We start from the raw sequence: 16892 nt of genomic DNA on the forward strand, positions 1-16892 counted from the left end.
CAGATTGACTGCAAATGAGAAAGTGTAAACAGAAGTTTTAATTTGACAAAACAGCAAAAAGTCTTTCTTTTTTGTGAAGAGATAAAATAATGAGGATGTGTCAAGATTTGCTTGGAAGTAAGACCCAGTTCAAGGAACACTGACTGGTTGTTCAGAACTGCAGAGATCTTACTTGGTGAAATGGTCTGATATACAAATCATTCACAGAAATATAAAACATTTGTCTAAACTATGAGCTTTTATAGGATAATGCGACACCAATCAGCATAAGGAAGATCTAGCTCCATTTGCATAGAGGGATAAAGCCTTGACTATGACACCCATGATGCAAGTTAGATTAGCTGCTCTAGGATATGTTGAAGATGGCATGAGGAGGAAGGCATGCCCAGGGTCAGGACCATCCAATGCTAGAATTACTCAAAGGAGGTCTAGTGATACAAACAATGGTCTAAGTACAAGACTGTAGCCAATAGTTTGGGTGCACAGGAGCCTGCACTCACATGGGGAGGGCATAGTGTATCCCATGATGATGTGGATCACTTGATCCCTGCCCAGGAGAAGGGGGTTAGGACCCATAATGAATACACCATCATTGCCAAATTGTCAGCATAAATACAAACCATCATTATGCCTGGCTGCATGGCAGGTTCCACTGACCAGCTCTCACTGTCACTGGTGAATAGCCAGGATGGGGGAGTGAATGGGCTTAGCTAATATGGAGAGACTTGATGTTTGATAGGCACAGTGGGAAACAGAGCACAGAAAAAATCAGCAGAAGGATGAGTTGCTGCCTAAATCAGAAAGTGAAAAAAAAAAACATTCAAGTGCCTCCTCAGATATAACCAGTTCAATCTTCATAATTTGATTTTCAGGTGGATTCAACTACTTTGTATAATGTTATACTAGAAATGTTTTATAATACACTAGAGTCAAAAGCTGTTGACTGAGATGAGTGTAGCAACATCCCAGACTGTTCCAAACAACCCAATATTTGTCAGTGCTCTCACTTTTGGAAAACTAATAAAGAAACCATGCAGATATCATTAATAAATACAAGGAAAGTATTGCTATTGAATTAATGCCGTTTTCATTTTTATATGATGAATCAATTCCGTGTATTTCACATGATTTACATAGTATTTTGACATTAATATACACAATTTGTAAATGCAGTATTTAGTTTTCTTTAAAGTAAATGTTGTTATATATATGTAGCAATATATGAATCAGGTTTGTTTCTTTACCAGAGCTAATGCTAGTGTGTATAGTGAGTCATGTGATCTTGCAGTTGGAATCAGTCTGCATTAAACCTCCTTTCTAGAAAGCAGCTCACATATAATGCCTCTCTTTCATTCATCTCATCAATTTATATTCTTAGAAAATACACACGTATGACAGTTATTCAATATTTTTCTGTGGCTGCCAATAATGGATGCTATTTCTTCCTTCCTTGCCAGTCAGTTGCAGGTTTGAATTAGTATGTTATATTTACGGTAGGGTGTTTTTCTTGATGTGATTTAATACTTAAGTGGTATTTTAGCCTTCATCAAGACTTTTTTTGTACGATAGCTGTGCTCACAGCTTCCTAGACACAAACTAAATGCATACATGCATACATACATTCATAAATAAATAAAAATAAAAGAGAGAACATATGATGTTTTCTCATAGTCTGGCTTTCTTCTAATGGCCGTCCCATGAGGCTGTAGCCATTCACCCCTATAGACAGCTAACTACTAGTAAAGATAAGGGCAGGTAAAGTACAGTTGTGTACACTTACCATAAATGTAGATGTTCGAGTGTACTCACTGTTGCAGTCATTACATTTGGGTAATCTGCTGGCGGGTTTCCCTCAGTCAGCCTGCATAACAAAGTCTTGGGTTCTGCATCAGTTGCTGTCTCCTCTTCCATGATGTCAGGTCATCAGGGGTATAAAACATGCAGATGATGCCATTTTAATCAGTTTTTCTTGCCCCAGATATCAGGTGCCCCCCAAATGGGGAGCAAAAATATATATATAAACTGTAAATATATAAATGCACCTTAGAAACATAAAATTTATCTTCAACTAAAAACAAATACACCACAAAGGGTTTTGAGTATAGTGAAGGAAAGAAAAGGTATAGAAAGGGGCCTGGCGGGTGGGTAACCCAGACTGCAACAGTGAATACACTCTAACATCTACAATTATGGTAAGTGTACACAACTGTTCTATGTTCTTCATGTTTCACTGTTGCAGTCATGGTTAGAATCCCAAAGCTATGGATGGGAGGATGGAACTAAACAGCATTAGGAGCAGCTATAAGGCCCTGCAGGACTGCAGTGGCAAAGCCTGCCCTGGATTTAGAGAAGAGAGGTAAATGATAGTGCTTTGTGAACGTATGAACTGAGCTCCAAGTAGCAGCTTCTAGAATGTCTCTGGTAGGGACCCTCTGAGAAAAGCTGCTGAGGTAAAGGCAGCCCTGGTGGAATGGGATCTGATCCCCTTGGGCACAGGTTTACAATGGTGCAAGTAGCAGAAACAAATGCAATGGCTTATCCATTCAGAAATACTCTGCTTTGATATAGCCTTCCCCTCTGATCCTGCAGCAAATGCTACCAGTAGTTGCTCAGACTTTCTTAGAGATTTTGGCCTGTTTAAGTAGAATCTTAGTTGTCTGTGTACATCCAATGAATGCAGAATCCGCTCCCCCTTGTTCTGCGGATTTGGGAAAAAAGTTGGCAGGTGAATGGTCTGGTTAAGAGCCACACTGGATACCATCTTACGCATAAAAGAAGGATTCGTCCTGAGGGCCACCCTGTCCGGGTAAAAAATAATGAAAGGCTCCACTGCCATGAGTTCCTATAGTTCTGAAACCCTTCTAGCTGAAGTGAATGCCAAAAGAACGGCTGTCTTCCAAAAAAGAAATTTTATATCCGCAGTAGCTGATGGTTCAAAAGGAGGCAGGGTGAGTTTTTCCAGCACAAAATTGAGGTCCCATGCAGGAGTTGGCGCTCTCCTGGGAGGCCTGAAGTTTTTGGCCCCTCTGAGATACTGTTTTAGCAGTGGATGAGAAAAGAGGGGGGGCTCTATGTTGGAATGAGCTGAGATGGCAGAGGCATGGATTTTTATTGAAGAAAAAGATAGGCCCTTGTCAAGCATCTCAGTTAAGTATTGTAAAATCTGAGGAATATTGGGCTTTGCTGTGTCCATTCCTTGTGCTTGGTCCCAAGCACAGAATCTCTTCCATTTATCAGCATAAGATTTTCTAGTACTAGGCCTCCTGGCTTCCAAAATGACATCCATCACAGGTTTACTGAGAGATGTGGTTTGAATAATTAGTTGATTAGCCATGCTGCAAGATTCAGAGTTTGGAGCTGAGTGTGCAGAATTTGATAGTTCTGCTGAGACAATAGATGAGGTGTTTGAGGCAAGTACCACGGAGGAAGGTGTGACATATTCCTTAGAAGCGGGTACCAGTGTTGGCGAGGCCAGTCCAGAGCAATTAGAATCATTTTTGTTTTTTCCTGTCTGACTTTTAGTAAGACTTTGGAGAGTAGAGGCAGAGGTGGAAAGGCATAGACAGATAGGTTTTTCCAGCTGAAGGAGAGAGCATCCACTTTCCATGCTTTTTTGTGATGAGTTATTGTGCAGAATTTGTCCAACTGATAGTTTTCAGGAGAGGCAAATAGATCTATGTCTGGGCTTCCCCATTTCTGTGTTAACATGCTGAAGATTTGTGGGTCCAGTTTCCATTCGTGCGGGTCCATAAGATTTCTGCTTAGGTCATCTGCCAGAGTGTTTTGCTTTCCTGGCAGGAATTGAGCTTGAAGATGTAAGTCAAGGCTGTGTTCCACAAGGCCATGGCTAGTCTGCAAAGGGGGTAGGAATGGGTACCCCCCTGCTTGTTTATGTACCACATAACTGTGGTGTTGTCAGTCTTTATCAGTAGTTGTCCTGGATGAAGTAAGTCCTTGAAGGCTGTGAGAGCATTAGCATTTCTTTCTGGTTGATATGCAGATGCATCTGGTTTGGGCTCCATTTGCCCTGAATGCATCTCCCTGCCAGGTGGGCCCCCCAAGCATAGTCTGATGCATCTGTAGTTAGGGTTTGGGTGGCAGGGGGTAGAGTGAATGAAAGTCCCTTGTTTTGGTGACATGTCTCTGCCCACCAAAGAAAATCCTGTTGTAGGCAGGGAATGAGAGGAATCATTGTTTCCAGGCTGTGACAATGTTGACTCCATAAGCTTTTTAGGTACCATTGAAGTTTCCTCATATGCAGTCTCGCATATGGAATTAGTAGAATGCAGGATGCCATGAACCCCAAAGCCTGCAGAATTTGTCTTGCAGATAACTGGGCTTTTGTTGCCATTTGTTTGAAGTATATTGTCAATTGCATTTGTTTGTCTGGTGTGAGGTAAGCCATCTGAGCAGTTGTATTCAAGCTTGCACCCAGGAATGTAATTATTTGAGAGGGTACCAGTTGTGATTTCTTTTCATTTATGGTGTACCCTAGGCATGCTAGAAGCCTTTTTACAAATGCCAGATGTTGAAGAAGAGTGTCCTTGTCCTCTGCCTGAATGAGACAATTATCCAGATAAGGATACATTTGAATGTTTCTTTGTCTGCAGAATGCAATTACTGGTGCCAGGCACTTTGTAAAGATTCTGGGCACAGTAGATAAGCCAAAGGGCAGTGCAGAGAATTGGTAATGCAAAACACCTGCTTTGAAGCGGAGGTATCTTCGGCAAAATTCCTTATTGGGATATGCAGGTATGCCTCTTTTATGTCTAGAGTTGCCAACCAGGTATTCTTGCCTAGCATAGGCAGTAGCTGTTGTAAAGTCAGCATTTTGAATTTTGGAATGTCCAGGAACGTGTTCAGATTCGATAAGTCCAGTATTGGACGCCGTGATTTGTCTTTTCTGGGTACCAGGAAAAGTCTTGAATAAAATCCTTGTCCTTTTTCTTTTTCTGGTACCGGTTGAATAGCCCCCATATCCATGAGGGACATGACTTGTTTCTGGGCCTCTGCTCACTGGTTTTGTGGCAGATCTGGCCATCCGTTTGGAATTGGCAAAGTATGGAAATTAAATATGTACCCCTGGGAAACTATGTTTAATATCCACTTGTCCTGGGTAATTAACTGCCAATGAGCATGAAGTGCTAGTTTCCCCCCCAAGGGGGCTGCCAAAAATATAAGTGCTTGGAGATGGTAGAGGAAAGTCATTGAGACTGCTTACTGTAGGGTTGTGCTTTGTTACCTCCAGATTTGGAGGTGGAGGCACCCATTGCTTTGACCTGTAAGATCCCTGTGATTGATATCTGGAGCCTTTTGAGCACCTGGGTTTGCCCTGAGTGGCTCTGTTGGACACAGGAAAGGACCAATTCTTAGTAGGCCAGTGCCTACTGAACCTGGGTGGCTGCACTTGCAAGAAGCCTTTTACAGTTTGCATAGATTTAGCTCTGTCTTCCATTTTCTTTAAAACCTCTTCTGCCTTATTACCAAACAGACTATCATGCTGTAAAGGGGCATCCAACAATTTAGCTTTAACATGATCAGGCAGATTTTGCTCCTTGAGCCAGGCATGCCTTCTTATCACAGATCCAGTTACGGCGGCCCTGCAAGAGGCCTCCAAGGAATCAAAACCACATCGCAAAGTATGCTTTCCAACCTGTTCTGCTGAATGCAATAAATCCTGTAACTCTTTTTATTTTCCACACAATCAGAAATCAACATCACTTTCTGTTTCAGTAAGCCCATAACATGCTGTTGATATTTAAGCATATGAAACTGGCAGTTTAAAGCCCTGATTGCCAAGGTTGCAGACATATAAACCTTCTTACCCCATCTATCCAGCGCCCTGGAATCTCTATCAGAAGGGGTAGGATTTCTGGCTGTAGAAGCCTTAACACCCTTGGGACCCTGAGAAATAGTCTCAGGATCAGCAGCAGGATTTTTGAAAAGAAATTCGTGGAAGTCAGGAACCCTGTAATATCTGTCTGGCTCACTAGGAGCCGGAGGCAGGGAATCAGGAGCCATGCTTGATTCCGAGAACACATCATCAACAATGTCTAATAAAGGAGGTATTGCCAAAGGCCTATGCTGAGGAAGAAGAAGGAAATCCCTAAGCCTCTTTTATGATTCAGAGAAGTCCTGACTCTCTCAGTGAAAATGTTCTCTTAAAGTATGCAAAGTCTCTCCAAAAGAGTAATCCTCAGGAGGAGATGCAGATGGGATGGATTCCTCTGCATCAGAATCCTCATAAGGTGGAATAGAAAATTCCTGATCAGAAGAGGAATCAGAAGAAATGGAAACCTGATCTGAAGATTCATAATCAGTGCCTTGCCTAGGCCTCTTAGCAGGGGGGGGGTTGGGGTTGGGAACCCCTGATCAAGGTAATTAAATCCTCAGCCATTTTGATCATTTGTTTTTTAGGTATAGGGGCCTGAGCACGTGGCTCATGCATCATGTTTTTAGACATAGAAGTTGTTTTTTACCTTGTTTTTGTTGATGGCATCAGTTTAATATAGAAATGTTGAGGCCTGAAAACACCCTCAGAAGACAGTGCCTGCTCAGCAGCTCCGGACCCATACGGAGGCCTGTGACTCAAAAGTAGCGGGTATCAGGGGCTGCAAAAGCACCTCACTGAGTATCGGCGAACCAACAATTGGCTTAGGAGAAGCTTTGTTGTCGGTTTTGGAACTCGGCGGTCTGTCTCTGTGTTTTCCCTTGCGTTTTTTGTGAATTCCGGTAGTCAGATTGCTAACCAATGACATTTCAGGGTAGTTAAATCTTGAACCAAAATATTTAGAAGCAAAAATATACCAATGCTTAATAGTGCGTTGGTTAAATTTAGCACAAAATCGAGAGCAAGGCACGTTGGGATCAGGGCCTAGGCAAGGAATACAGTACAAATTAAAATCCTTATGAGGTATTTGCTTTTCACAAGTAATCCAATTATTAACTTTTACTGACATCGCCAAGGAGCAAGAAAAAGTTTCACCAATAGGGTACTTAGCTTTAGTTTAAAGACTTTGGTTCTGAAACTCGAAAATGAAAATTTCAGGAGTCAGCCAACCGGCACTTGCAAACTGCTTCTGCTTTGGGCACCGCGCGGCAAGAAAGACTGATTAAAATTGCATAGGCTGCATGTTTTATACCCCTGATGATCTGACATCATAGAAGAGGAGACAGCAACCAACGCAGGACCCAAGACTTTGTTATTCAGGCCGACTGAGGGCAACCTGCAAGCAGATTAGCCAAATGTAATGACTGCAACAGTGAAACACGAAGAACATCTGATGTTCACCTACAACAATGTTCAAGACGTATAAGTTTTCTGCAGCAATGACCATATTATTTAAATATCTGCTATTATGGTGAGCATTCTGATAAATATGTACTTTCTCTGTCTGTTCACTAAGTATTGAGGAACGAGCCCTATCAACACCCCCAATCCATTATGCAACTTCAGTTTCAGATTCTTTACTCTGTGAATGAACTATGAAGAATTATTTGTCATGTTCATAGCTGGAAACTATTTTTTGTTCTTTCCTTCAATTTTTTTCATGAACCATGAGCAAACATCTCAGTTTAGTGGTCATATTTTTCTACCTAACATCCTGTTTTGCTGTCTAATAATAATTTTATTTAGCTTCAGCCTCCCTTACTTTGCTTTAATTTTTATGCTTAGATATCTGTGGTTGCATCAAAACTAGTTACCTCTTTCTCTGCTTAAGCATTTGCTTTTCTGATTACCCTTGCCTACTTTGCTTGCTTTAATTTGTATATTTTCTGTGTTCCTTAATGTTTTTTTTTCATTTTGCTCCCTAAATGCTATATGCTTTTCCTTTACCACTGGAGATATATCATTTGATAAACATATTGTTTCCCCTTCTTTTATGTATTTATTTCACACAGTGGCTTATTGCTTCTATGACAGTAAGTTTAATGACTTCCCTTTGTTTTTCTGTACAGCCTAAATCCCTGCTTGTTAGAACTTCTAAAAGGCACTGCTTTATTTTGTCAAAGTCTGCCAGCTAACAGTCCAGAACTCAGTTTTGATTAGGTCAGATCCATATTTACTTTGATGATAAACTACATTGTTCAGTGACCTCTTCTTACCAAATGGTTAGGCCTTTCCATGTTTTATGTTCCTAGTGAAGTTATCACCTCCCTGTACTCCTTACTCATTAGGCCATTAATTGAGTACAACTCCCCTTTTGGCATGTAACTTTCAAAGCATCTACAGCAATTGGAGAGATCACAAAGGTTCCTCACAAAGAAAATTCAAGGTCTTCAGCAGCTATCCTATGTGGATTGGCTGAAATCACTGTCATGTTATTTTGTTTCATACAGACCACTCAAGAGATAATCCCTGCCCTGCATATAAGGTGATCTCTGACCCCGCTTTATTGGAAATGCTGCACATCCACAAGGCAATTGGCACACAGGTTTCTCGCTCTAAGGACCTAAGCCTGGTATGTAACATCAATAGAACCTGCTGGAGGGACAGATTTGTCTACCAGAGGTTACCAGACCTTTGGAATAGACCCCCACTTCATATCAAACAGAGCACCTTATTGGCCCTCTTCAAACACAATCTGAATGATTGGATGGGTAACCATAAATTGAACACAGGGGGTTCCACCTGTGTCTCTCTTGGACAGGGGCAATAGGTGTTGATCATGATAACAAGGGTAAAATATGGCTAGGCTTTAAGGGCCCTCAGGCCATTAGCCTACTAACTTCCTACGAACCTATGATCTTATGATCTCTCTCCCCATTGGCAGACAAGATATCCATGGCCATTGGTTGTTTTTCAGTATGTTCTAGCATTAACAGCCACTTGTAGGCCCAGCTTTTTGGCACAGAGTAATAACTCCCTGACTGAAATCCAGTTGACCCAATGTCTATTAGCATCTCAGGAGCTGGAAGACCCAAGCTGGGAATGGAAAGAGTGAGTTGTTGACATAAGTATGCCCATCAGGGAGGAAGGAAGGTGATCTAGCTCACTGCAGTGCCAGCATCTACTGGAGACAGGGGTACACAGCATACACTGTATGGGCCTGTACTATATACTTGGATCTGCCAAGCTGGATCATGCACTTTTCATGGTGCATATGTGGGAAAGTGCATACCCTCAGAGGAAGGCATATCAGGCTGCTGCATATGAAAACATGCATATTAGCTGCCAGATGAGTGGTTAGAGTTGTATAAAAAAAACCCTGATGGCTGCTTTGATGATGGTTCATGGGTTCATAGGTGCATACTAGGCTAACAACAACTAGGGCCCTTAAAAGCTTAGCCTTGCAACTCAAATGTGATTCAAAATTTAATTTTTACTTAACTTGTAGGGGGTGGTTTACTGACTGTTTCTGTCCATCAGTGGCATAGCAGCCAGAGCAGGAGTGAATTTCTCATTACCCATCCATAGGTCCAAGTTGCACTTAAATAGGAATAGGGAGAAGCGCTGCTTCACATGGATGAGGAGCTTGTTCCAGAGAATGTGAATTCCCTAATAAGCATATCTGTCTCTCCAACATGTCTAATTTATGATGAAGGCAAAATGTAGGTATTTTAATTTAGTAGTTCTTATTCTGTTTGATTTATCAAAACAGAGTCCAGGGATGCCTTACATGCCAGACAAAGATCACCTCTCAGAAGTCTGCATGATACCTAGTTAAGAGACGAGGCTTTGAGAAGATCAGCATAGGAATTTGTTTTGTAAGGAACCTTTGTGGACATTCCAGTTTCTACATGTGTCTGGTCAGGTACATACAGGTGTAACTTTTTATATAGGCTCCTGGCATTGAGCAGTAATACCTTGAGCTCCATTGGGTTGATTTTTCTATTTCAGTAGTTTTTTCAATTTGGCATTGCCTAAATAAGGCACTATGAGGGAGGACAAAGCCTTAGCCAATATTTGAAAGCCTAGATGTGAAGGTAGAGGTCATCCTTGGCAAAGCAACATGGTCTGTTGGCCATGTCTACCGAAGATGACAAATATTGGATCCCCTTAGATTGACACCAGAAAGACAGCCAGCTACTGAAATCAACCATTTTCTGCTCATATTATGGCACCATCTTCAGTGATGTTAATATACTGCTTAGTGCCAGGCTTATACCAGCCTGCGATACACAGTCTGAAAACTCCATAATGTCACTCTTCATATAGTCCAGGGAAGTACATCTCCAATCATTTACACCTACATGGACTATGGTGGATTTGGGAGAGCCTGGCTCCACATAACTAGCTAACAATTATCTTCTTCTTGTTCAACCTGGTTAGAGGAGCATCTAACAACTATCTACTTGTTTCATGGTGAAAACATGATCAAAGTAAAAAATGAACAGCAAACAAGAAACAAGCTCAAGATAAATTGCTTAAAGGATTACTGCACAGGTTATGGATCACAGGGTCTATATCATATGAGCGAATCCCACAAATTGCGAACGTTCATAATATCGAATGAACCAGACCTTGAACTTTCTATTGTGGGTGGCTGTGCCCCCCCCCCCTGCTAAATATATATTCCAACTCTGGAATCACACTACAGTGAGGAAAGGGCAAATATCCCATTCTTCACTGTACCACGATCTCAGAAAAAGCACTTTGAGGTCCATTACGTTCGATATTATGAGCGTTCGCAATTTGTGCAATTCGCTCATATGACATAGACCCGGAGCACACATGATAGATTGTCATTCTGTTTAGTTTATGGGTAAAGCCTGCAAAGATGACTGCAAGTCTCCAAAACATGTAATGAGCTTCTGAAAATACTGTAATCCTGTCCTTTGTTACAAATACTGTCATATGCATTTTAATACCTAAGGCTTATACACCATCTAGTTATGTAATATTCTCTGCATGACAACAACAAAAAGGCTTTCAATGTTGGTAATTCTTTAACAGCATGCTTATTAAAGCTTACTTGCATCTTACAATCTCAGAAAAGCTTACCTGATGGTCAGTAAAGCATTGCTACTTAAACGCAGAGCAACAGGCTCTGCAACAACATGCGTTTTCTGAATAAGAAGAAGTATGACAGAAAAACAGAACATTCTGCAAAATCAAGGACAGATAAAAAGCCACTGTAGTACTTGTGTCTACTTTGAATGGGAGGATACTCTGCACACTTACACTGCATAACTGCTCCTTGCATTGCTTGGGCACATCCAGAATCACTACGTGGGGGAGTGGGGTGCAACAAGTATGTCAAAATTTGAAATGTCTCTGGTTGACGGTGATGGCCCTGATACATTTGTCATACTTCTGAACCTCAGAGCAAGAAATCTGGACAAAGCCATAAATAGAAGTGAGACAAAGGCCCAAAAATAAGGACAATTTTTAAATATTGCTCTTATAAACTTAGAAAGATAATAGAATAGTAGGTCTTGCATTCATATGAATTTTATGAAGGGTATGAAATCTGAAACTCAAATGTCTGTCATTATTTTCTAACTTCAGTCTTTAATGATTTGCCACTAATTTGCCAGAAAACCACAATTTTATGAAAAACGGACCAAAAATGTCATGCAAAAATATAAAATAGTCAGACACTACAGCTGGAAACCTGTCAAAGAAGGGTCACTTTTTTAATATTAGTACTGGTAACTTGAGCAGCTGACAAAATAAGAGAATCTATATGAACTTCTGAAATTAAAAATAATCTTTTACTCCCGCTAAAAGTACAACACAGTACAATATCAGTAATACATTTATATACTGTGGGAATAGAACCCACAGTCTTCTGCATCAAAAGCAAGTACACTACCTGTGGTGCTATTAACAACACAAGCAGACACAGCATAAGCAGTACTAAACATCTCTTCAAGCTCTCAACTCCTTGTAAAATGCACTCAACTGTATCTCTCAACTTTGAAGCACAATAAATCTGGAAAAAGCCAACATTTATTGGGGGGGGGGCAAAAGCTCAAAAACTAGGGACACATTTTAAACATTGCTTGCATAATCTTGGAAAGTTGCTAGAATAAAAGCTGTTACTACCATGCATTTCACTGTCACGTCTTGAACCCAGGACCCTGTGCATTACAGTCAGAGCAACATACCACTATGATAAATCAGCTGTTTCTTGAAAGACAGGTAGACTGAAACTTAAATGGCTATCATTTAGTGAATTCAGTTCTCACCATAGTTTTCAACTTCTTAGCACAAAACACCTAGATAAAGCCAATAATGGGGGAATACAGCCCCCAAAATAGGGACAAATTTCAAATATTGATCTTATGAACAGAAAATTGTTGTGTTACCATGTACTTTCTGAAGAATATGAAGTCAGAAATTCAAATGCCTGTCATTATTTAGTGAATTCAAAATCCAGAAAAACCACAGATTTTGAGGAACGGAACAAAAATGAGGCAAACATTTCACAAGCGGTGGTGGGTAGGGAATTCAAGCTCTTACTACCTACTCCCAAGGTACAGGGTTTGAGCCTAGCCACTAGGTATATTTCCTGACTTCTTTCTAGCTACTGGGGCATTTTACACAGACACACACACACACACTACAAGTACCTGCAAAGAGTTTCCTTTGCAGTACAATCCCCTTCCAATATATGCAGTTCTAATTGCATAGACATCTGGGATCTTCGCTGTTGCAGGCTGTCTTCCTAATCCAGACTGTCTTGCCAGCAGTCGGGATTCTGTGCGCATGCTCTGGACTGGTTCAGTAACAGTCTGGACTCATGAAATGCCACGAGTGTGCATGCATGAGTTCCGGACCTCGCATTTGTTTTTTATTTCTTTTTTCTTTTGTTTTTTAATTTTTCTTTCTTTTGTACAGCTGGGGAGGGGGGCGCTGCAGCCCAATAGCATGAGCCGCTCCTGGTTATTTAGCAATCAAAGTACTTATCTTTCCTTGGATGGCACTGGATACAAGTAAACACTTCTGGAATGCAGACTAGGACTACAAGCTTTGCTGAGCTCCAAGAAAATGAACAAGAGACAATGTGCAAGTAAAGGAGGTTTTCTCAAGAACAATTCTGGTTTGCTGGGTTGGCACTCAGTATCATGGATCTATGGAAAACTATGGGTAGGAAGAGCACATAAATAGCTTATATAAGAGTCACTAGAAATGGAAGAGGGGGAGGAAGGTACTTTGGAAATCAGATAATCATAAGGGATGGAGGGCAAAGACGCAACCCTATAGAACAACAACAATAGCAGCAGAAGGGTGGGAGGGTTGGAAAACTTTTCAAGGCACAAGCAGGCTAACAATCAAATAAATATTGCAATTTTTTCAGAAACTGTAGCTTAATATGTTGTAGGGGATGAGGTAGACAGAATGCAAGCGGGGAAATGATAAGCAGAGTATAAAAGAAATGAAGCACAAACTGGAGGAGAGATAATTCTCTCACTATTGAACTTCTAGTACAGTTTAAGGCAGCAGACTGTGCAGAAATTTACCAGTAACACTGTTTATGGAAAAAATGCAGTGGTAAATGATTAGGCACAAATCTGTTATTAGGTGTACTCAGTTTTGCCACAATTGTATTAAACTACAAGTCTTTGGCCCGGCATGATTTAAAATACAAACAGATAGCTGTTATAAATAATTCTACTTGTGCAAATAGGTCTCTCATGATTACTTCTCACACCACTGGGGAAGGAAGGTTTACCACAGGAAGGTTGACAGTTTGCAGGCAGGAGAAGGGGATGAACACAAAAATAAGTAAATAAATAAATGCCATATTGTACAGTATTGAAAATGATTCTGAAACTAGCCATACCATTCAACTGTCCAGATTTTCACAGAATGTCCAGATTTCTGTCTTATATTTTTGGTCTGTTCCTCATACAGTTTGTGGTTTCCTGGAAAATCGCTGAGGATTGTATTCACTAAATAATTACATAAATTTCAGTTTCAAACTTCAGATCCTTCAGAAAAATGCACACAAATCCTGCTATTCTAGCAACTTGCTAAGTTTATAAGAGCGATATTTAAAATGTCCATATTTTTGGGCCTTTGTCCCGCCATTATTTTAGGCTTTGTCCATATTTCTTGCACTAGGAGGTTGAGAAGTAGAAACTAGGTATGGCTTTCATCATTTGGATTTGGGTTTTGAAATCATGAACTGGATAACTGTTTACACAGATCTATGAATCTCATAATGCAAAATTAAAGAAGATAGTCCTAGGTGGCAATGAAAGGGGGTTAGTTGCCTTTAACCATTATGCAAAAACTTGCAATCCTGCCTGACGGTTATTGCAGATGATTAAGCCTTTGGGCTATTAATGAGCTGCTTTTTGTAGTCCAGAGTATAAGATTTTATTCCGTCTACCTTCATTTACCTACTTTCTGAGTCTGAGCAAGTAATGTAACCTGTGAGTGCATCTGAGCTGACCCTGAAATGGGACATTGTCCACTTCGCTTATGTGCTCAGCAGATTAATAAAATAAAAATAAAACAAATCATCCAGCTGCATTTTATTGGGGATGGATAAAGCTCTGACTCTGGTACAAGTGACCTTATTTCAACTAGCAGAGCGAGTGTCTGTAGAAGCTGGCCAGGAAGGATGGGAGTGAGTGACCACTGCCAGCTTCCCTCTCCTGACTCAAGGGATGCTTCTCTGACTCTCCACATTAGTGACACCTAGGGAGAGCACTAGGTGTTTACTCATGGAGTTCCAAGTTGTCTGAGCTCACTCTACCATATTACACTCGCACTAAGTAGCTGAATGGAAATTAGTGTGTGAAGGACACTTCCCTTCACAAGATACTGACTGCAGACTCTAAGGAGACACAGAGAAGGCAGATGGTCCTCCCAGTAGGAGAGGGTCGGCTGCCTTCTGCATCCAGAAGATAGCTTATTCCTTACCACCTGACTTTCATCATAGAACAGAGAGTGTATAGAAATTTTCTGGGAGAAACTAATGAGCCATAGGGTTCCCACATAACCCAAGAGCACAGTTCCTGTTCTGCTGAAATGAATAGAACACTTGGGTGAAGGTAGAGGGGTCCTTCAGCAAGGCCCTGCAGGGGAAGGAAAGAAAAAATAAATAAAAATGAAAATAAATGATCTTGAGGGACATTTGTAAGTTTCTGGATTTGGGCTATCAAAGATCTAATCTTTGCTCAACAAACACTTAACTTTCAGTTTGCATGTAATAGGTTAAATCCCACATCAACAATGCATTTCCTTTACATGCCATGCTATGGATACCCCCTATGATCTGATTTTTTATTCCCATGAGGAAGAATTTGAACACAGTTTCTTCATAAAAGCCATGTCTTGTCTATGTTGGGAAACACAGTTCTTGGTCATCTCATTTACTTGGTAAGATAGAAGTTATTTCACACCATAAAGTAAATTATTACCCAATCTCTTCTGAAAGCAATACTGATCGAGTATACTTTTTTATAATACATAAACCAGTGGCAGATTTAAACTGTGGTGCAAGGGAATCCCCCCTTTTTTGCTATCAAATTTAGGGTTTTACCTTCCATAGAATTAAAAAAGCTTCTTTAAGTATCTTAGTTAAGGGGTGGTATTATATTAGCCCATTAGTCCAGACAAGAAGTAACATAAGCAACTTTTTACAATGATTGAGGATCTAAATTGTGATGATTTTCATCAGATGACAACAAGATCTGAGAGCTGGTAATGGCTAACAACTGACCCAGAATGATAAGGGATGACACCTGATCCTGAAATGCCAGCTGGAAATCAAGGATCACACCAAGATTCTGTGTGCATACTATAAAAATGAGATGGCAAGCCAGAAGACTGGATCCATGGAATCTATGTAGGTGGTATGATATACCAAGGTTGTAGTCCTGGAAGTGGTGAGTTTGACCTGATTTTATATTATGAATATCTTGCAAACAGTCTTCCAGGGGCACCAAGAGGAGCACTCATACCTTGGAAAATGAGCACAATAACGGAGTATCATCTTCAGTGTGGTGATATATATTGCTGAGTGACAGCATATGTATATACTGAACCAGTGTGGTATCAAATGGAGTCCTACAGAATGCCACAGTACAAATGGAAAATGGAATATGAATTTATACCTAGCACCTCACTCTGATTGTGACCAGACAGGTAGGAGGCAAATCTGTCTAATACTGTGAAAAAACACCAAGATGTCAAGAATAACTGTATGGTCATCTGTGTCAGATGCAGGGAAAAGATTAAAGAAGACCAAGACAGAATGCAGCAGTAGTTATCTTGCTATGGGCAGATCATTAATCACTTAAAAAAGTGGAGATTCATTATTGTGGACATCTCTGAAACTAGACCAAAATTATTCCGAAAAGCCCATCAGTTTCTAAGAAATATTAACCTGTGTACACGCCACTTTCTTAATAACTTTTTCAAAGGAAGAGAAGGTCTGAGATAGGGCAGCATTTATCCAGGATGCAAAGATTCAATATGGATTTCTAAAAAAATAACAGGTGGTATTAAAACTGGGTCTATATCATAACATTGAAGTTCTCTAGCATAGAATGTTATAATATCGAACCCTAAACACCGAAGACTGAAAACATTGAACAGTCAGAATAGCAAATTTTTTCCCAGGGAAAAAATTTGCTATTCCACAAAACATACACACAGCACAAACACACACATAAAACAGTCATCCACACACATACGCTTAAAATTCTACACCTAAACTAAACTTTACATACAGTACTAGATATCCACTTACCCTAACCCTAAGGTCCGTCATTATCGCACACTCACCTCACCCACACCCTAACCCTAACTCACCTAACCCGCCCCCTAACCTACACACAATCACACACTTACCTGACCCACGCCCTAACCCTAACTCACCTAACCCGCCCCTAACCCTAACTTACACACAATCGCACACTTACCTGCACCCGTGCCCTAACACTAATGTCCACACAACAACACACTTACCTGACCCGCTTCATAACCC

This window comes from Protopterus annectens, chromosome 17.part0, assembly GCF_019279795.1.
Source record: "Protopterus annectens isolate FY-2018-M chromosome 17.part0, PAN1.0, whole genome shotgun sequence".
In the NCBI taxonomy this organism is placed as follows: Eukaryota; Metazoa; Chordata; order Ceratodontiformes; family Protopteridae; genus Protopterus; species Protopterus annectens.